Source organism: Dysidea avara, chromosome 14, assembly GCF_963678975.1.
Source record: "Dysidea avara chromosome 14, odDysAvar1.4, whole genome shotgun sequence".
Lineage (NCBI taxonomy): Eukaryota > Metazoa > Porifera > Demospongiae > Dictyoceratida > Dysideidae > Dysidea > Dysidea avara.
In genome coordinates, this window is record NC_089285.1 from 7,512,221 (window position 1) to 7,534,924 (window position 22,704).

At 37.0% G+C, this 22,704-nt stretch overlaps 1 protein-coding gene across 6 annotated transcripts in view; it reads left to right on the forward strand.

Moving 5' to 3' along the window:
• LOC136244382 (ATP-dependent DNA helicase RecQ-like) overlaps positions 1 to 19,618 on the forward strand; it is a 71,927-nt gene extending 52,309 nt beyond the window's left edge. For 5 of the 6 annotated variants that reach the window (XR_010695190.1, XR_010695191.1, XR_010695189.1 and 2 more), the window contains 2 exons: positions 18,710 to 18,920; positions 19,040 to 19,618. The gene's annotated coding sequence lies outside the window, so the exon portion shown is untranslated. The other variant, XR_010695193.1, reaches the window with a different exon arrangement.
• Positions 19,619 to 22,704: the final 3,086 nt, after the last annotated feature.

The following is a 22,704-nucleotide window of genomic DNA, read 5'->3' on the forward strand; positions in this document are numbered from 1 at the left end:
GTTACAATATGTCCCCTTACGTTTAAATGGCTTTTTTGCCCCATCAGGAGGTGTATTTGTAGTCATTGTCGTAGTGTATGAGGTGGTCGTTGTAGCAGTGTTTTTGTTGCAACAGTTGTAGCTGTTACACTGGCATCAGTAGTTGTAAAACTGGATGACTGGTGTAACAGGACCAGCATCACTAGTACTTGAGAAGTTTCCTATATCAATAGTAATTATGTACTATGCTATATGTGCACAGCAACACTTACTAGAGACAGAAACTACTTCCCCATTAGCACTATCTCGGCCAGTTTCCGGGTCATCAGCAAGTGAAGCCTCATCATCAATGTCTACACAGCAATATGGTGAAAATTTACTTTTAATTAAGTATACGTTATCACCTCCAAGCAGCTCTTGTCCCACACTAACCACACCAGAATTCTCCAGGATGGAAACAGGGTCAGAACACGCTCTGCTTGCCAAGATAGCATCCAGTTCATCATAACAGGAGCTTGTCGAGTCCAGAGAACGAGGGAGTGTGTAACTATGCATACCTGTAACGTAAACGGAAAAATTCAAACATGGCGGTTATAACTTTAATCAACATAGTAGACAAACTGCCAGCTTATGTACAAGCATCCATGATCCATCACAATGACTTAACACATTACAAAGTATTGAATTATATAGGGGTAAATATTGCAAGAAGAAATATGACTTGGTTAAGATAGATTTTGTTATCGACAAGCTGTACTTATATTGCCACAACACAGAGTAACTGCTAAACTCACTGCTAGAAGCTTATGCAAATGACTTACACACTGCAAATATATCATAATTTTTCACAGAGAATCGTCAATGGTTGGAACACCTTACCCCACGAAATTGTATCTGCACCTAATGTACTGATCTTTAAGACTAAATTAGATGTATTTTTGCATGACCACTGGTTTGATTTTATTTAGATGTATTTGAGATTGGTTTTATAAGACTTTGTCTTTCCTTGTACCTGCAATTAACAAATAATTAACAAATAATAATAATATCAATAAGTTTCCTTAGTCATGCTGGATTGTTCGCTAGACTGCAATTTCTCTATGAGTAGAATCTCAGTACCATTTTGATGCTTGCCATCGTAATGATATCAATTCATTGCGACCCTGTAGACCAACTGGTCCTAACATGTCCAAAAAACTGTTTATTGCCATATATTCCTTTTAATGCACACTGACTGCACCATCTCGGAAGATGTTACAAATCAAAATAAGGTCCATCAAACTACTGCATTCATCCAACGAGGTTATCTCTAATATTTATACTTTGTTGTCCTGCAGCGTAACTCGATTCTCCAGTGTTTAGGCCTACACAACACGACACGGAAGGGATTAAAAACATTTAATCTATTATTATAGGGCAATACAGCAACATACTTTATAACTCGAGATCCCTATGCAACATGATCATTCATTGTTAACCCATGACTCACGTGAAAGACTGCTAGTTAGTTACGAGGTTAGTTAGCCAGTTCAGTAGCTAGTTACACTTTTTAAGAGAGGATAGCTAGATTAGAATTGTGTATATGTGTGCTGGGTGCAGCAGCTAGGGTTTGAGCTAGGCTGCTACTATCAGAGTCTAATGATTCAGAGAAGCCTAAATGTAATTTATTTATTACATGGGCAGGCAGTGTTTACTTATTATACCCGGGGTGATCAATTACAAGGGGGGGGTTTACAAGGGGAGAACATATGTGCAATTAGCTATTTACAAATGATTAGTTAGCTACAAATGTTATCCAGAAATAATTTTTTATCAGTCATTTCAGAGGTCGATAATGAGTTCCAATCAATGGTAGTTCTTGGGAAGTAACTATTTTGATATGCTGTGGTGTTTGTGCTATAAAATAAAGTGGATGGTGGTGGCAAGTGTGTCTAGTTGTCCTCAGAAAATGTGGTGGTAGCTATATTTACTACACTAGCTTTGTATACAATATCATGAAAGTAGCAGTCTTACGGCATTCTCTTAGAGTGACCCAATTTAGAGATTCTATCATAGTAGTTACACTACTATATGTGCTATAGTTGTTACATACCCATCTTGCACTTCTCCTCTGTACTTTTCCAATAAGTTGATATGTACTTGTTGGTAAGGGTCCCAAACAACAGATGCTTATTCTAAAATGGGACGAATAGTTATAAAATATGCAGATTATTTAACTTTTTGAGAACAGTTTGATAAGTTTTGCTTTAAAAAAATTAGTGTCTGAGAAACTTTATTAACAATGCTATTTAGAAGCCCATGACATACTGTTGTGCAATGTAGCTATTTGGATAAAAATCAAGGTGCGGTCATCGTGGCATGCATCTAGCTATTTACTATTGAATGGTAACTAGCTGATGCTCTCAATTTTCATAAAAATAGCTTTGAATTTGATATAGGTGACTGATTGATTTGTACGAACTTTGCATGTGGCCAAATTTAAGATTGCAGGTGACTTGGGAGCTTTGTAATTCGCAGCCAATAAGGACTATAAATATATAAACTGCCAAGCTGTGAATAAAGGGTGTGGCCTCCAAAAAAGCCAGGGTGTGAAATTGAAGGTGGCGGCCAAGAAATGTCTGTGATGGTAGGTTAATGGCAAAAATTTTAACAAAGACAATTCAGGTGAATTTGTGTTGCCTCCTCCAAGGATTTGGTACCAAATTCACCTGAATTGTCGTTATTAAAATTTCTGCCATTAACCTACCGTCACAGTAATTTCTTGGCCACCACCTCTATGATTTCACATCTGGGTATCTTTTTAGCTGTACTCTACTTTCATGGATGATGGTTCGCCACTTCGTCACATTGTTTCTAGATTAACACCTGATCTAGAAATGCACCCTCGAATGCACCAGAATGCAAAATCACGTACTAATTTGTTTTGATCAACATTAAATAGAATTGTCGTACTGCTTCACTCACTGGCACGAAAACTCCCGACCATTATACATTTATGCCTTTGTTTACCGGCTATTCAAACCCTGGTTAGTGCAAGTTTGTAGGCCTTATAGTTTTCTCAAAAATTATTTATTTATTGTTATTTATTTATGACATAATTTTGGCCGCATTTCTTATTATTCTTAGTACTTGGTTGTATAATTAATGCTTTACAAGTGTATTGATGGTCTGCCAACAACCTGTGCTGGCAGCCAGAAAATAATTACTTAATTCGAAAAACTATAAATTGCAACTAAGAGCTACTTAGCTATATTTACATTACTGAGACATTACTAGATATTCCTGAGTTATAACAATTAGAACACCTACAGCAAAAGTGGTAGGTACATGGGAGTGCAGTTGTGGAAGTGAATTTCCACCAACTGAGTAAGAGGTTGGTATCTTGTTGTTGAAGCTTAAGTGTATACATTTGCTGATACTGAACATTAGATCAGTGTCAATGCTCCAAGTATATAGTTGGTCTAAGTCTTGTTGTAGACATGAAAGGTTGGAGAAGAACAAATTTTGACACATTGAGAGTGACTGTGCAGATAATTGTTGAACCAGTTCCAGAGATTACCAGTAATGCCATAATGTGATAGTTTGACTTGGAGTTTGTTGTGGGGCACACTGTCAAACACCTTATGAAAGTCTGGATAGTTTGAGTCAGTTTGATGGCCTTGTGATGTGGCTTGATAAATGTCATTCAGATACAATAAGAGTTGTTAAGTAGTGGACCTGCCAGGCAGGAATCCAAACTGGCATGTGGTGATGTTATTGAGTACATGATTAATAATTCTACTGTAAACAAGAGATTCGAAAACTTTTGAGGTATTGCACAAAAGGGAGATTGGTCTGTAATTTTTAACGAATAATCGCTCAGCAGATTTATATAGTGATACAATTAGATGGGCTTTCCATTCCTGAGGGATAATGCCTGTTGACAAGCTTAAATTGAATAGATGACAAAGTGGACGGGTGAGTGATGAGGCACATTGTTTTAGAATTTTGTGGCTTGTTGTGTCAATGCCCGTAGCTTTATTAGGATCTAGCTGACTTAAAGCAGAATAAATTTCATCTTCACTGAGGACTATTGCATCTATTTCACTAGGAAGAGATGTTGCATTTGTATGATCAGCAATAGAAGAAGGTGGAGTGAAGACTGAGTATAAGTATTGGTTGAAGAGATTTGCTCTAGAGATGTTGGCTAAGGTAGAACCAAAATAGACAGTATCTGGAATAATAGAAGATTAGTGAAACTTCTGATATGACGATAGATAGCAGGGTTTGAAGTGCTTGCAAAGTTGGTGATGTGGTTAGTTTCATAACTGGATTTAGCCATATCTATGCTGTGCTGGAATGAGTCTTCAGCTGGGCAGGCTTAGTCTGGTCAGTAGGTGAGAGCTTGTAGGGTCTTTTAAGAGTATGTAAACATTTTAATTTGTGACATAAATCTTTGGTAAACCACTTAGGGTATTGTTTAGAATGGAACTGGAATTTGGGAATAAACAATGTCATGGCTCATAAATAACAGACTTGATAAATAGCCCAGGTAGTTTCGACTTTGGAAGTGTAAAAACAGTTGACTACATTGGAGTTGAGAATGTATTCATTCATACTGTGGAAGTCTGCTTTGGAATAGTCATATACATGTTGGATAACATTATCTGATAACTCTGGTCTGACATGAGATAGTTTGAATATGATGGGGAAATGATCAGAGGATATTTGTTCATTGTCATTCAACAACTGAAGAATTGCCACACAGAGTATCCCCAGTTGATGTCAGGCAGGTTGAAGTCACCAAAGTTGCAGGATTGTGAAAACTGGGACAAATGACTTGAGAGGGATTGAATTTGTTATAGGTTAGGATTGGGAGGTAAGTATACAACACATAGGATAGTTGTTTGTGAAAGTTCTACTTTAACAGTTAGCATTTCAGTGTTGGTTGGGGAGGGGAGGATTTTACTGACAATGTTGTCCCGCACTGCTAGAATGACCCCTCCACCCAGCCGGTATATTCTGTAATTTGTAGGTAAGATTTTATTGTCAAAAAATCCCATTGGAAAGCCAGGTCTCAGTAATTGCTATGATGTCATAATTATTGGAATACATCTTTGAAATGAGGATAATTGTTAACAGTACGTATAATAGCAGTTAAGTAGTCATTGATCTGCAGCAGGTGCTGCAGAAGAAGATGGCTGATTGGTAGATATCATTAGAGGGAGTGGAGGATTATAACAAGGGCGACGTAATTCATAATTTGGTACTGTCCATAAAGTTTGTTGTCAATAAAAACCCTTTTGTTTCTAATTTTAACTTCTTCGTTTTTGTCAAAGCCTAATTGCATCTCTCATTAAGTAGTGCAGATTCAGCTTTCCTTTCTTCAGGTGTCATAATTTTGGTTAAAGCCACAGTGGCTTCTGTGGATTGTTTGTGGCTGAATTCTCTACAGGGTGACTTGTTTGTAGCTGAGCTCTCCACAGGGTGACTTGTTTGTAGTTGAACTCTTTGCAGGGTAGCTTGTTTGTAATTGAACTCTCTACATGGTGATTTGCTCGTAGTTAAACTCTCTACATGGCAGAGCCTGAAATTGTGGTCAGACATCTGCCATTTTCTGACCATTTCTGGCTAATGTCTGAACACTTTTAGAAAGTTTTTGTACAGCACTATTGAGTATGTCCAAGATTTGTCAAATCATATCCAAAACATCTGCATGGTGACTTGATTGTAGCTGAACGTTCTAATAAAGTGACTTATTACCTAGGTGATGTTCTATTAGGGTGACTGCACTATTAGAGTATCTGGATTGCGCACTCGTTATACCTAGTTGACTTTCGTAAGTGGTTTTTAATCTGATTCCTTGTAAACTACTTAAAGACTATTCTAAAATAATTTATCTACCTCTCTACCTATTTTCAGCTAATTCCATTAACTAGTTTGCCTGGTAGACGTAGCAAGTAATACTCAAAACTTGATTGTGTACTTTTTACACATGGTTGGCGTTTTTGTTATAACTCCATGAATGTTAGTGCAATTTATTTCAAACCGCAAAAAGCTTGCACTACAATAGTTACTCCATGTACAGACCAATCTTCAAGTTATTCTGTCGAGTGATTTATCCCTGTAGGTGTTACAACAAATTGCCTTTGAATTTTTGAAAAATCGTGCATAACTCCCTTGTCTTTGTCTGATCTGTACCAAAAGCCAACTGTAAATGAACAGTATTACACTCTTACTGCCCTCCAAATTTTAAGTAAATTGGCCTAAGCACATACAATTTTTCTAAAGTATGCAAAAAGAAAATTGAAGAAATTAAGATAAACTTTGAAGGGGCGTATCTCAGTAATTTATGGGCAGATTCACCTCAAATTTGGATTGAGCGGTGCCGTATCCCTTGTAGAAGGACAGCTTGAATACCTTTTTTTCTATTGTTATATCAGGAGGTCCATGAAACATATAATACAGACAATTTGGATCATATATTGTGCCTTTTCCATAAGTGGCTGTGTATTGCACATTGTACAGCTCAAATAAATATTTGGATTAATATTGCATTGCATCTGAATAATAAAATCAACCAGCGATTATTTTGTAAGTGATCATTTATACAGTGGCATGTGATTGGCTGTCAGCGATTAAGACATGCTAACGAAAGGAAAGGATGGTGGTGATAAATTGAGGGGTAGAAATAGCATTAGACAGCCACTAATTACCAATGCCGTGGTAAATTGCCGTAAGCGCAAGACTTCGTATAGATTTGTGGCTTACTCCAGGTATTTCTACTATTATAAACACTTTCTATGACAATATCACTGATATTCCTTTCAGAAAAGGCACTACACTATGTTTTTCTTCTCTGATATATTCATGGAAGCCACAAACCTGTTTGTGTCTGTTTATAGGCATCTTGGTGGTGACTGCTTTAAACCTGTCCATCATAAGACCTGAAGATCGAATTTAATTACGTGTAATTGCGAGAATGTCACGTCCGGAGTACTTTCCAGAACTGGAGTCCACTGTGAAGAGTGTTACATTTCTGACCGTATAGTTACGAAAAATCTTTATAACAGTACAAAACTGTGGTTAGTGAGGCAAAGTCACTGAAAAATGCCTGGAGATCGGTGTAGTTTGTGGAAATTCTAAGGCGAAACACGCATTGGTTTCTTTCCATCGTCTCCCAAGCTGAAAGATTGATCTTAGCAAGAGGAACTAATGGATCGAGGAGTTTGAATTAACGCCATTACATATTTACAGTTTTTTTTTAATACTAGTGCAACATGATATATACGTATGTGGATGACAATAAGTGACTGGGCCTGGCATGTGGATGCACAGTGCCAGAAATAAGCTTTTTGGTATTGAGTGGCCGTAGTCCTATACAGCAAGACTAAATTTGACTTTCACTTCGTGGAAAAATCAACCCTAGGCATTTACTTTTCTGAAACTTTACATGCTGACTTATACTGCTAAAACTGCTCCACCTGCTTAGAAATATTTTCTCATGACGCACCACTGTCGTGCTGAAAGCAACCAGTAAAGTCCTGGAGGGTGCTTCTTTCGGGCAACTGAAGTTCTCAAAGCGTCATAGACTGCTAGACTTTTAGTGAACACAGCAAGGGCTTTAGGAGAGAAACATTGTATTATACACATACATATACTGAATGTATTACCAATTCGAATAGTAACTAAGCTTCACGTTTACCATGTAGGGACTGGCCAATTGTGCTGATATAATAATGAGCATAATAGGTACCTGAAAGCATTGAGCATAATAGGCAGAACACTTGCATAATACTATAGATTCTTGCTTATCAAAATGCACATCACAAAAAGATCGATGTACTCTAATAGAACAGTCTGTAACTCTAATAAAATAATCAGGTAGTTGGCTGTTCTATTAGAGTAGATTGATCTTTTGATTTTGACAAGCAAGGATTTACAGTCTGTGCTGCAGCCACTTACTGTTTTCCCACAAGTGCAAAGTTATTAGAAAAACATGAGAACTGAGGTATAAATATTGACCACAATTTGACCACAACAGGCAAATATTGAGCATTAATTTAAGCATAATAGACAAAATTTTGAGCAGTGCAGCATAGCATAACAGGTAAAAAATAAGCGGGTCCCTACCTATAGTAATGCAAATTATTTTCAAATTATCTGGTTGATTTACAACCTACTGTTCTTCATTTGATCAGAGTAGAATTCATTTCACTGTCTGTCTTTCCTCCAAATTTCCCTAATAGAATCTACCACTACAAAACTGCCAGCTTCCTTGTATATCTCTTCAAGCTGGTCTCCATGTCTATCCTCTAATGTTGCAGTTATCTTGCATATGTCGTCATGCTGGCTATCATCCAACATTACATTAGAATATTTAGCTAGCAAAGCTTTGTCCTTTGTTCTCTCTCTGTGCATTTCTTTTTCTTGGTTTAGTACTGGCCATCGATAAATACTTAGTGGAATAGTTGGAGTTTGCTGTGTAGTTCTTTTTCCTTGAGCTGATTTTTTCTTTTGGTGCTCCAGATGGCTAAGAAATCACTTGCAAAATGAGCACAACACTTCACTAGAGGCTTACTCTTTTAGTGTTGCATGTTGTGCCAACATAAGCAACGCTAAGAATCAACTCTCTCAAATGGCGTCATTGATATATTGACTTGCTTAGAATGGAAACAAATTACTGAATGATATATTATCAATACCAGGACAACAAACAAACTCTTTAAATTTTTGTGCATTAATCTGTTTCTCTTTCCACTAGTAACATCCACACCAGTTGAAAAAAAAAAGTGTTCTATAGGAGCAGTTAAGTTTGGTACTACTGTCAGACTATTGGATGGAAAATGCTTCAGTTTCCCAACCCAATATTCTAATGGATCCATTCTACACTCTTCAATGGTTATACTGGCATGTGAATATTCATTTAACTCCCAAGTTTCAAACAGTTACAATGAACTCCAACATTTCCAGTTACCAAAGTGAACCATACAGTTTCTATACTTTGTTTACCTTAAATACTGATAGATCAAAAACAGCATAGGAAAAATGATAATTGGAGTCTAAGTAACATCAGAGGAAATAAAACACTTTTAAGGCTCTCCTACTTGTAACTTTGAAAAGAAATCTTCAAAAGTTTATATGCTGTAAATAACGTAAGAACTCAGGTGAAATACTGAGTAAACGAAAACTTGTTATGAGTTACTAACTAAATCTTGATGAAGCAATTCAACCATCCGTTTACTAAAGTATTGAGTATCTCTTTAGTAAATCATCCAACATGTGGTATAGTATTAATAAGTAATACTAACAGATAAAGGGCTACACTTTCCCAAAGTAAGGATTAGTAAAAGTATACTGGAACACAACACTATTGCGTAAAACCCTTTCTTCTTGGAGTTCACCAACACCATCTATGTGACTGGATTTGACAATACCAGACTCTACACACATCAAATTTGGTGACTTTAACACTTGTAACTTTACTCCAAAAAGGTATTAATTTTGACAACAGCTGCTGGACCAGTGCAATGATGTGTGGGTAAGTATTGTGAACACATGCTTACAGGGTATATGCAGTCATGTTCAGTCCTGTCACAAGCCAAATGGTTCTAGCTATCAAATCGCTTCAGTTCTCAGACCTCAGTTTAGCACACTCAATTGTGGACTAAATTTTGCACACAGCTACAAGGTATTATATAAATTGTAGTGCTAAGGTCAGTGAAAGGTCAACTATACAAGCGAAAGTTAATTAACTAGTACAAAATGAAGAGACATAGAGATATCAATACAACCTAATGATAACATATATAAAAGTAGCAACAAAACTGGAAACATTTGACAATGTATACTAATAAGCTACAAAAAGTAATAGTTTGTGCATACAAAGAGATGATTAATGTGAAATTATTGCTGTTTTACAACCTGCATCTTCATGAAAAGCCACTACCATTTGAGATTGTCACTTTATTTGACGTGCCAGATGGGCTGGTGACCAAAGGTAACTGCTTCACTGGTTTCCTTTAATGATTTCTTTCTAAACTTTGATTCCTATAACAGCTTTAATTCTTGACAGGCAGTGTAGAATTACAGCTCTAGGTCTTCCTCAAGTATTCAAGTACACAATCATTGTGTGATCAGTAAATCCTGACATTGCAAAGTTTTGCTTTTAGTATCTGTGAAATATCTCCAGTAGAAATTCCAAAAGGCTTATTCATAGCTTCTATGCCATTGTTGGTATCAACGGCAGCATGATATTTGTCGTCACAGCGTGTTCAAGCCCATTTCTAAAACATAAATATCTGTAGCTACAATATATAAATAGTATATGCTGTATCAAATAGCCGGTACAAAAAGATGTCTGCTAAACTCAGAGCAATACAACATACAGTCAACCCTACAATAGGACAACTGTGAACCACTCAGATATTAAGAGTCAGGCAAAATACTCCACAGTACAACAACTAGCTAGCAAGTCTCACAGGTTGGGAACCCCAACTTGCACAGGCCTTCATCCATTATGTGAGACATGGCGTTTGTTTCCCCAGTTATTACCAGAGGAAGCAATTGCCGGTGAAGTAAATGCCAACGCACACACATACACACCTTATCTATTTGTAGCCACTCTTTGCCAAACCATTCTTTTACCTTTAGATTTCTAAACATAGACTTGTAATGGTCTTGTGCTTGCTGATAATTGACTTCTGAAATAAGTGTAGGATCAGCAGAAGGTGGAGCATTAACACAGTTCCGTGAAATGACAAAAGACAGTCCTTAGAATCCGTGATCTTATGACTGTTAGCCCATTGTTCCCATGTTTGTTCATGATGAAAGTTGCATAATCAGGAAAGCAATTCTGTTTCGGAATAATCTGTTGTACGAAAAGCTTGACTTACAGGAGGGGCTCCATATAGTTGCAACTGTTGCAGAGTCTCTGATATATGTTCTGCATCTGGTAGTAGAAAATAATATGATCATTGATGAAATTCTTGGTGGCTTGCTGGGGAATTCAGAGCCACAGTAGCTCATTTGACATGACCTGGAGTATGTAAAAGAAAATGTCTGATAGCCAGTGGTTTGCTGAATTCTTGTTTGGAGCAGGTACATCACCAATTTCCATGTGCAATTAAACACAAAAGTGCACTTATTCAATCCCATAACCATTTAGTTTTCCATTATCAGTTCTTGGAAATTCACTGCTTCCTTCAATTAGAGTGATTTTCCATATTTTCTTGTAACAGGGAATGGTTAATCTCACTATTGCCCAAGTGTGACAGAAATTTTGAATGCTGTTGGCAGTAAGCTTATAATGTAGATTCCTTCAATGAATATTGGGCGGTAGTTCCATAATCAAACTAATTTTCTCTAAACTTGAAGCAAAGCTTGCATCTCACCTCAGCCACATGCTTCCCATCACTTTGCATCGAAAAACCCAACCATTGTATGGTATGATACTCTTTGTCGTATTAGGATATCCATCCTTCTATACTTTTCCTAGTCACTGTCCATTTCACTTTCTTTGACTAGCAGTAGAATCATCATTTGTATGTTTGTGTGAAGCCTTATAAAAGGCACACATGAATGATTTCTGTCCAGACGTAAATGTCAAAATGTCCAGATTTTTAGTTGTCCAGTTTTTGTCCGATGACCGGACATTATTTTGAGGCCTGTTATTTTATTTTGATTTAATTGTGGTTTTGACAAATTCAACAGCACAATGTTCATCCAAATTTCATTAAATCGGGGGCCTTAATCAGTGAGTGCATGACTTCTACAACATGATATTGTAATGAAAACGGTGAAAGAATAAGCATTTCAGCAATATTTGGTAAGCTAAGCGTTAATTAATACCCCTCATAGCTGCATTTCTGGGAGATTGCAATCTGTATGCTTTAAGCAGCTATATCTCACAAACCATACAACATGATCCCATAAACTATATATAATATTAATCATCATTAAAGGGTAACCCCTACACAGTTATATAACCACAAAGTTAAAAATTGACCAATGATCCTTAGCCAGCAAATTAACACACATAAACAGTCTTACAGTGATTATAACAATACAATGAAGATTGCCAGTCCATGTATTCCTGAAGCGATTCACTGGAAGTCTGGTTTTCAGACTTTTGAACAACTACACATGCACATGCATAAACCAGCTTCTCAAGCAGTGTTTTTATTGGGATTCATTACTCTGTGAAAACATAGATAGTATATTCTCCGTACCCGGGATTGGCGTCAGGGGCCATTAACACCAATCAACAAATTCATTCCCTATTGAATTCTAGTGTCCGGAAGTTCGTTGCACTTTCTGGATATTGTGCAAAAATGGCAAATTGCGAGGGTGAAGAGAAAGTAGTTTCCAGGGCGTCTACTTCACCGATGACAAGCACGGGCAAGTTCCACTGTACATAGCTTTGTTTTACAGAGAATATGCTATCTATGGTAATACTATTCAGGCTATTCGCTGAATCAGAATGATAGCATTTGTATCTCTTACTCTTAGGATCCCAAGGACAAGAAAATGTACTGGTGAAAGCACTTCGTGAAGTACTGGAAGACCGGTCCTTCCAGATTAAAACTCCCACAACAATAAAGACTAGAGAGGCTGCAGAAAAGTTTCTAGAGTGGTGCTTGAATGATTCTGTCACTAGCAAAGTTAATAAATTTTCCAGTGAGTTAAAAGAATCATTGCAGAAAGTTATCAATGGTGCAAAACAAAAGACATTTACTTACAACAAAGAAAAGATATGGAAACAGTTCTTTCTTTTAAGGTCTTCGAAAGAATTTACAGAAAGATGGAGAAAGTTTTTGCCGACAATATCACCACCTGTTGAACCTGTACTCTATCAGCACTTGACAGATTCAGTTTTCAAACTCCTCATACAAAACCATTTCAAGGTTGTACATCATGCTTTTCAGAAATCAGCCCCATATAGAAGTTAATGACCTGAAAGTATAATATTACACATAATAAAGAAACAATAGAGCCTGCATTGCATAGTAAACTTGATAAGTGTTATGTTTCAATTATAGTTTTATCACAGCTTTACAGATAGCATATTCCACAAAACGAACACACCACCCGTCTACATGATGGTACAGATTAATCAGTGTCCATACATACTACACAACTTGGAACAAGTTGAGATATTTTATTGACTATAAGTAATATCTTAATCAGCTATACATGATCAATATTGATACACACACCTGAGTTCAATGAGGGTGGAGTGCTTTGCAGCAGGGGGCACTTATCTGGTGGCACAGCATGCCCACGATATCTCAGTACCCATGAAAAGTCTTCCATAGTAACTAAGGATAATCCAATAACAGGACCAATTTCAGAACTAACAACTTGGTAAATACTGAGAGTTCCTGGGTGTATGCTAAAGTTCCAGCCTAATGAGTAAAACAGTAAAAACAATAGAGAAACACTTACACCTCAGTACCATCATCAGACAAAACCCTCAATTGCTGAATTAAGTAAAACCCTCAATTGCTGAATTCTGTTGTGCATTATCTCCAGTGATGGTGCAGGAAGTTCCCTGTATGTTGTTAAAGGTATAGATACATTGAATTGTAGAGCATGTAAGGGAATAGACACAGGCAGAATGGACACGTCAGCTCTTGGAATCGACACTGAAAGTGTCTTGGGAAAATACTTCTTCTTTTCATAATACTTGTTGCTACATAGCCGTAGCTTCCTGTGTCCTCTTCTTTCTGCCATTTTACTGTATGACCATTAACCTAAATATATTACACAAGTGATTCACATTAGTATTGAAACTAGCATATTGTTGCAACCATTGATAGTATTATGTTGCAATACAGAGAAGTATGATTTTAAACACAGGTTTCCCTCCAAAGATTTCACACTAACTCTAACATATAACTTCCATTAAGTGTCTGCTCCTGTGTGTACTATTAAACAAATTACCTCAAAACCACTAGAAATATAAGATTCAACACTCAACAAGGTCTTGACAAGCCCAGTGCCCATCTAGTGACACAATTGCAACCTTCAAGTTTGCCTAAGCATCAGCGATAAACAGACACTTTTGTGACACTCTAACATAGCTTCCTGTATGCTAAAACACATCAGCTTAACAAAAGCAAAGTCTGTATTGCTAAAAACATCGTATAATCACTACTATAAGCCCAGCAGTGGTGGCCATTACTCCAAAACTATTATTAGACACAAACTTTCAGATTGAACAGGGGTATTGGCCTCTATGTAGGGCAAGCATGGCTAAAACCATTGTACCCACCTAAGCAAAATCGAAATCCCCGATATAACTGTTCGTTTTCTTCACTTCACCTCCTTTTCTACAATATATCATCCGCTATCTCGTTACCGCACTTCAAAGACGCAGGTGTTAACGAGTCAATACGGACGGCTCAGCAAACATCAAAGGCGCAGCCAATAAATATGCACAGCCTTGCAATCATACGTTTCACAGACAAACAAGCCTACACAGTTATAAAATGGTTGTAACAGATAAAACTTTTTTATACTATCATATCACTGTCTTTACTGATTATAGTGACCTTGGAATATTTTTAATAATTGCATATTTTGAATATTTTGCATTCCAGACTTCATAAAGAAATTATTAAGGATACAAAATCTGAAAACAGATTTTCAATATTATATTCTATTGTCACTTTATGGCTCATAACATCTGTCAGTGTAAGACATTTTATGTACGCAGTTTTCCCATAGGAAAAATGACACTGTAACTGACACCAGATATAGTCCATCACTCGTATTTTCAGTAAACCTTAAAGTTTTTTCACCAAACTTGTACCACTATGGATCACATAAATAGAAACATGATACTTTAAATTGGCACACCCACTTTGGTTGGACAGGAAACGCCTAACTTGTTTTTGATTAATGTAAGCATCCTTGGTAGATGCTTTCGCAGTTGCTTGTTTTTCATAAATCCAACAGTTTCACCTCTGACAATTAAATATGAATCCTCACTACAAACATTTTAACTGCAAAAACTGCTGTTGGAGCTGGAATTATCATGGCTGCTGGCACCAGACTTGCCCTCCAATTGTTCCTTGTTAAGGGAGTTAAATTGTTCTCATTTCCAATTGCCAGAATGAAAAAGCATCTTAATGCAGCCCTCCAAGAAAGCAGTGAATCCAAGCAATATGACTTACTGCTTCCTGTCTGTTAAGTCTCTATCAACCATTATTGTATCCCCTGGTTCAAGCAAGTCACCTCAAGCATCTGACACAAACTTACCAACCCAGAAGGAGTACAACCCACTAGCATATTCCAAATATTTTATACTGAGAGTATAGGTGAAGAAAGCATTCATTAGTCCTGAGGGTCGCTGGCATTCTAATTCATAGCAATCTATGAAAATACTGGTAATTGGGAAATGCTTATTGAGCTGTCTTGACATAGGTCTTAAGTACTCTGCCAAAGCTAGAAAGTAATTGAATGCTGGCATTCCTGTATAAAACGTTGTCAGTTTATAATTGTCTCCAGTAATTATAATCTCCAACAGCATAGATCTCAACATCCTATTCTCTGCCTGCAGTCTTGCTACTCAATTTCCATCTTTGTCTGTGTGACATTATGAAAGTGTCATGATGATACATTGATAGCTAGCTACAGTACTTCATACTCAACTTACCTACTTCAGTGCAAATAGCTCTCTTATCACTACTCCGACTTGATTGCTACATGGGGAGGCTATCAACTTATCTCTAGCTGGTGAATGACTACTGCTACAGTAAAAGTAGCCAGTTTGTTCTGAATTTCATTCTTTTTAATAACTGTTCTCAACTCCAGACAAAAACTTTCTGTTTTTTTTTGCTGGGCCTTAAATATTGTCCCTCGTATTGTACCATGTACTGCTTGCAATGGTTGCTGCAAAAAGCACTGAATTAGAAATCTTGAAATCTGTATACTTGAACTGACTGATGTTTGCAATTGGCCGAGCACATCCTTGCTGCGCCTTCCTGGTTGCCCTACTTTGACTCTATTGTTAGTCAGTCCATTCCAAAATCAGGAGCATATGTGATAGCGATGACAGTTGTGAATATCCATCTTCATTCTCTCACGATACAAAACTAACCCACTTTCGTCGCCTCTCTAAATTATCTCTGAAAATGATAGAAACTTTGCCACCTCCCATTTGGTGGTGGTTGTAGCAATCAACAGCAACACAGCCAGCTAGTTGGAATTCTTCACTTATTTGTGAGACTTAAACTAACAAATTACTGCGGTTACGCACAGCCTACCACTGAAATACGTGCATGTAAAATTACGCTATATTTCCGTGTTGTATGAAAATGTCTATTGTGACACACTGGGCATTTATTTTAACTTTCTGATAATTTGAAGGGGGTGGAGCCACTTTTATTCCTTCACTTAAATTGACAGGTACACAAAAAAAATTAGAATTTTCTACTAGAGTAGGAACCATAGCACATTGATAAAAAGTACTGAAACAAGCTGTAGTACTGCACGATATTAAATCACAGTAAAACAATAAGAAGCGAGATGTTTAACATAATTTTATATACAGTACATACGACTGTATACTGTTACACATGCATACCAACTTAATGCCACCCCTGAATGCCAGTCTTCTACAACTCCTTTAAAACTCTGTAGTGACTCTAGTTTCTCATTGGTTCTTTAGGCTCTGCGGATCCTTTCTATAGTTAGCTAAGCTAGCCAGCAATGTAGTTAGTTATATATATGATCATATCAGAACAATTTTATGCTTGATCTCAATACACAGCATCACAATGAATCATCTACTTCTGTCCTCCCTGAGGAGCAAGCTTACATTAGCTGAGTACTGATCAATTACTTCCATATTTGCATCTGATATTAAATTGCAAACTGCTTCTATTGTGTTTTCCTGCACAGCTTGATCTGACACTGGCAAGACACGTCCGTTTTCATCATCATCTTCTAGTAATTCTAGCTCTTCACTGATGTCTTTCATAGTTTTGTCCAGGTGAGCTGAAACTAAAAAGTGTACAGTGTGTCGATGTCTTATGTATCATTCAAATGGGACAACTGAGTCACATACGTTATTCAAGGCACAGCAAACCCATCCACTTGAGATGATTCTCCTTTTCTGACAATTAAAAATCTATTGGCAATGTTCCCTGAAGTACCCCCATCCCTCCAACGGTTTTGCAGTTTGTAATCCTTCTCTCCTCGATGGTTTGACACTGCTGGAAGGCGATGAAAAGAAACATCTTTATCCGAGTTGCGATCTGAATGCTTTCCACAATCTTTCACCATACAAATCACCATGTTTGGTAAGCATTCGGTAACACGTGTACCAAAATGACAGATTTAAGAAATTATGTAAGCCTGCTCACGTGCTGAAAACACTCTATATAATGTTATGTAGATAAATCCTGAATGTATAAGACAATGAATAAGACATGTCAATTGAGTTATGTTGCAATTTGAAGAACATCAAGTTGTCTTGATCAATCATAGAAAGATGCATCCTTTGGTTGGTACATCTGAACGACAAAACCATGTATGACAGGATAGACAGCCACACATTATATACTGCATGCATGTATGTACTAAACAGTTATTAGCTTTTTATGTCATAGTCATTTCCATGATGTCATAAAATGCTATAAATCTTGTTATGGTGTTTAACTTTTGCTGCTTGAACTGAAACCAGGATATATATCTGTGGTTCTGTATCAATATGACCTGAAGTCTATTTTCTTACTTATCTTTCCGCTTGTGCATACATGTGAAATGTATTACACTTATTAACGAACTGCATGCATGCAGTATGCAGCTAGTTTGTAACAATAATATCCTTTTTAGCTGACCATTCTCATTCTCATCATGCAATCGTTTTAAATAATAATAATCTGCAAATATCAATTATGATATAGTTGCACATAGCCAGGGCCTAGGTCAGGTGTAGCTATGCATCACAGATGTGATTTATTGTACACAGAATAATAATCACGTGCTTATGTAATCTTGAATGGCTTTGTAGCAAAACAAATTCTTTTATTTATTAAATAATTCTGTTACAACCAGCTATAAGTCATTAAGTCTAAGTCCTTGAAATTAGGTTAGGTAATCCTAAGGTTGCAGCACATGTTGAAGTTAGACTTTCAGTGCTGGTCACTGTAAAGTGTTAATAATAAGGTGCAGCCTCAGTTTGAGGATAAATACACATACATTACACTTACAGTAACTAAACTATATATTACAAGATCGAGAGTTTACGTTGCTACTATAATGTTAATTTGCTAAGAAAATGAATGATTTCAATTGCTGTTTAAAGATGTATGCGATCGTTGTTGGATAATTCTTGAGGTAGCAAGTTCCATAGCCTGATTGATCTTGGAAAAAAGGAATTGCTGTGTGGGGTTGTTCGAGCATAGATGTGGCAAAATCTTTGATTGTTGCCTCTGGTGGATGAGTTAACAAAAGGCAGTAGGATGAGGGATTTCAATTAAGTTATTAACAATCTGGTAGAACAGGATGATACTAGAATCTTTTCTTCAAGAATATTACAGTGATATGCCAGGCATCATATTTCATCCAAGTACACCGGTTCTGAAGATGACCATGCATATATATTGGCTCAATAGTGCCAACATAATTTTAATCCACACCACCCACATACATACGTTCACGGAATACCTTGACATTTCACTGTATGTGCAAATCAGATGTTGCTGCAACAAAATTGTACCATGATGTACTATCCATGCAGGTATTGGTGGAATTCGAGTGGTGAAGGAGCTGTTGAGTTAATGAGAAAGAATTGGACCAAATATACCCCTCAGATATTAGCACTGGAAAGTGAGCTTGACCCTAGTGTCATGGATGAAGCAATAAACTATAAAGCTATGGATATTTTGGACAAACGATTACGTCCACCTGGTCCCAGTGGAAAAGGTCAACAGACATTCTCGTATTATGAGGTATTATGAATTATGCAAAAAAATACTGTGTGTTTTGATACAATGTGCTTTTCTATGGTATATCATGTACTTACAACTGTAAAAAAGGAAGCATGTCAACCTGTATCTTATTTTTATAGCCTGGAAAACAAGTTCAGGAAGTGGTTGATGAAAAGGGTTTCACGGAGCCAAGATTGGCAATTTTCAAAGACCAAAGAAACATTGAAAGCAGCCAAGGGTTGATAATTGCAGAGAAGGAACTGCTGTTTGAAGTAGACATCAATGGCTTCTCGGTTGTGGATGGGTTAATCGCCCTGCTAGCAGCATATTATATATTTTATGTAAAAAATCCCAAATCCACTCCTGCTGCTGGTTTTCTCCTATTTTTACAGGAGATTATATTGGAATTACCTGAGAGGTCCAAGAAAACCTCAACATATGCTTCATTAATTAACTCAATTGTTGAATGATAATATACAGCTTACCAAATTGGAACATTTAGCAAGACATTATCAGTATAATATTATATAGCATTGATCATGTAACTGTTTAAATAATAATATATTCTGCAAAATGCTCTGCCATCATATTATATACAGTATATATTATATGGGTGAATGTATGTATGCATACGTATGTACACCGTATGTTTCACAGGTATAATTGCAGTGCATTTTAGTCCAGCATCTGCCACCAGGCTATCCTTATCTATAGGGTGATAAACAATAACATGTTGTTATGGCTGTTTGTGAATGCAAATCTGATGCCATAATATATGCAACATTGTATACAAATGATTAATGCAATTATCCAATTTTTGTCGTGAATTTAGTAGATGAAATTGTTGACAGTTGCTCTTCAGAGCATCAAAATATATCAAAGTGACTCACAATGTTTATATGGCCTATATTTTTTTCTGTCAACAGTTAAACAGTTTGTGCCACACTCAGACAGTGCAACGAGTACACTGTAAATGCAGTAACACTCCCATGGGATCTGATTTGTAAACATGACACCTAGAGGGTCACACTGATTAGTGGTACAGAGTGTCTGTGTATCAAAGGCGCCCTGGGCAGATGGCAACATATGCCCAAACATTACATTATCTTGTTGACAAAATTATTCCAAAAATAAGTGTTTCATTGCCTTTTGATTTGCTGGATAAGGAGAGACACAATCTATCAGTGATGTGACCCGGTTTAATTAAACAGGGGCGTGTGACAATAGCTAGATTTTAAAGGTTTCCAAGTCCCAAGCTCCTCTGATCATCTGAAAGATATGAGCAAGTACCAAAGAGTACATTCAGACATTACCAACAATCGAGAAGTGGGGGTAGCACAATCCAAGTCTATAGACAGCCGGCTACAGCGACCACAAGTGCACTTTTTTGACACTTGGCTAGTTACCTACAAGCAGGAGCACTCAATTCCAATAAGTGAGTGTGGTTCCACATAGCCAAAGTACTTTCACAGATAATGGGTGTGGCTCTGCATAAGTTTATTCAGTATATACAACTGAATTTTCATCAATAAAATCAAACTTGTAAATAGTATATGATTATGTGATTCCATCCGGGTCAGACCCAGATAATCAATAAAGCGGATGAGACCCACTTGACCTGGACGAAATGCGACCCAAGTGACCCGGATATCCGGATGACATGAATTACAATGCTGTAATCTATAATCAAGGTTGAAGTGACTAAAGGAGGTGAAGCTGAACCTTCAGTAATGAAAGTATATATAGCTATTTTGTTGTCTTCCTAGGAGAAACAGATTACTGCTACCTGAACTACTTCACTGATAAACAAGGCAACCAAACTGGAGGCAAATACACTTGCTAAGCTATTCCATCTTCCAGTAAATGCATAGTGACCCAGGCATTTGGTCCAACTGCTGATTGCTTGGCTCAAAAAAAGAAAAAATATATAATAAAGATGAATTTATGAATATAAATAGATGACTGTAAACACATTATTTGATCATGAGTACTGGCAAATCTTGGCACATGAAACATGATCATATCTGTACATCTAACTAATCATGATAGACTTGTCACTGCTTCCCAATTATTTGCGATAAGCCAAACAACTCTGACAGTAGTGTCACATAGGCACTGGATAACAACGATTTCATTTCAACTCCAGTTATTTCTACCCCCACTGTCTAATGAACTAGCCTGAGGAAGATTGAAGATACATGTCCAAATTCATTCTATATTACATAGCTACTGAGAAAATCCTTTATTAGCTACAATAAACAATATAATAAAATAGATCTTTGAATCTACTCCATATGGTAGCCATGACACCACACTGTGTAGATTACTGATTTAGCTATTACTATTACTGTATAGAATTCAGAATTCATAGGAGGAGTATAAGAACACAGATAATTACACAATTAGCTATAGCCTATAAGGAAGAAGTGCATAACTCTGAGTAGATAAATCATCTTTAACCCTTAAAGCCACAGAGGCCAATATATTGATTGCTTTTAAAGCACGTAAAAGGCACAAATATTATAAGTAACGCATGCTTAAAGAATGGCTTCTAAACAGACAAGCTTGTCTAATAATATTAACTGAAAACCGAAGTATGATCTACAAACACACTACGTTATGCCAACCAGTGCTCCCCCCTTTTGTGCTCTTCTGTGACTTTACATACATTGGGTTGCTCAAAGTCTTGAATGGATCTCAAAAAATTTCAGGAGCTGTAATTAACTTTGCTTGTTTCCTGCAATAACAAACTATATTAATGCACAATCACACATAAAATTAAACACACATCAGATATAAGATACACTATAGCACACGGTAAATATTTCATAACCAGGGGCCCATTTAGTGACAGACAGAGTAACCTTGGTACAAAACAATGGGATGTAACTATTAACCTTGGGAATGCATTTAAGAAAAAGGCTCTTATAACTTGGGTGGCTTAGTTCCTTCTGTTCATTTTTTCTCTGCTTCCAAGCACATTGCAGCTCCTCTAGTAGACCATCAGTTATTTCAGTGCATGTGCAAGGCAAGGTCTTCACACCACGATGCTTTTTATACCCTGACTAAGTCTTTTCCTGAACATCTCTCACCTTTATTGTGATGCATTTTTGAGGTTGCTTCTCAGTGGAGCACGTCTGGCTGGTTAACTACCCCTCCCATTGCTGAACACAGATTTGCTGTGCCCAAGAGTGAGTTTAGGGGTGCTCTGTGTCTACCATTTGGTTGGCATGTTCCTAACTTGCCTCAGACTTGTGTGTGTGTGGGGCGAATCCTTTACTGTACAACACGCCTTCAGCTGATCTTGCACATGATCACCTTGCAAGTACAGACAACATCGTGAAGGGGTTACAAGTTACCTCTTAAGCTCATCACAAAGTAAGGAGCACTTAATATTCCACCATATAACTGGCTGCAGACAAACAAAATTGACAGCACATTTGACTCACCAAATCACTTTTCAGCCAGTAAAACTGTTAAATGTAACTCCTCCTACCAAGCAGAAAAGAGTAGCAAAGACAGGGGAAGATCTGAGGGTTACCAACAACTAACCAACGAGTACAACAAGCTAAGAAAATCTTGTTAAATTTTGTCATCCATACTAGCAAATACACCTTCTAGTAGCACAGAAACCATTCCACAGCGGAGAACAAAGAAGGTATGGGAACACAGCAGCGCACAATATCAGAAGAAGTGAACATGAGAGACCAACAAGAATATTAACACTGCATTAACATACATAGCAAACAACTTTTAACAACCAAAGTAGAGATAACCAATAAATTTACTGGAGATGTCATCCTTT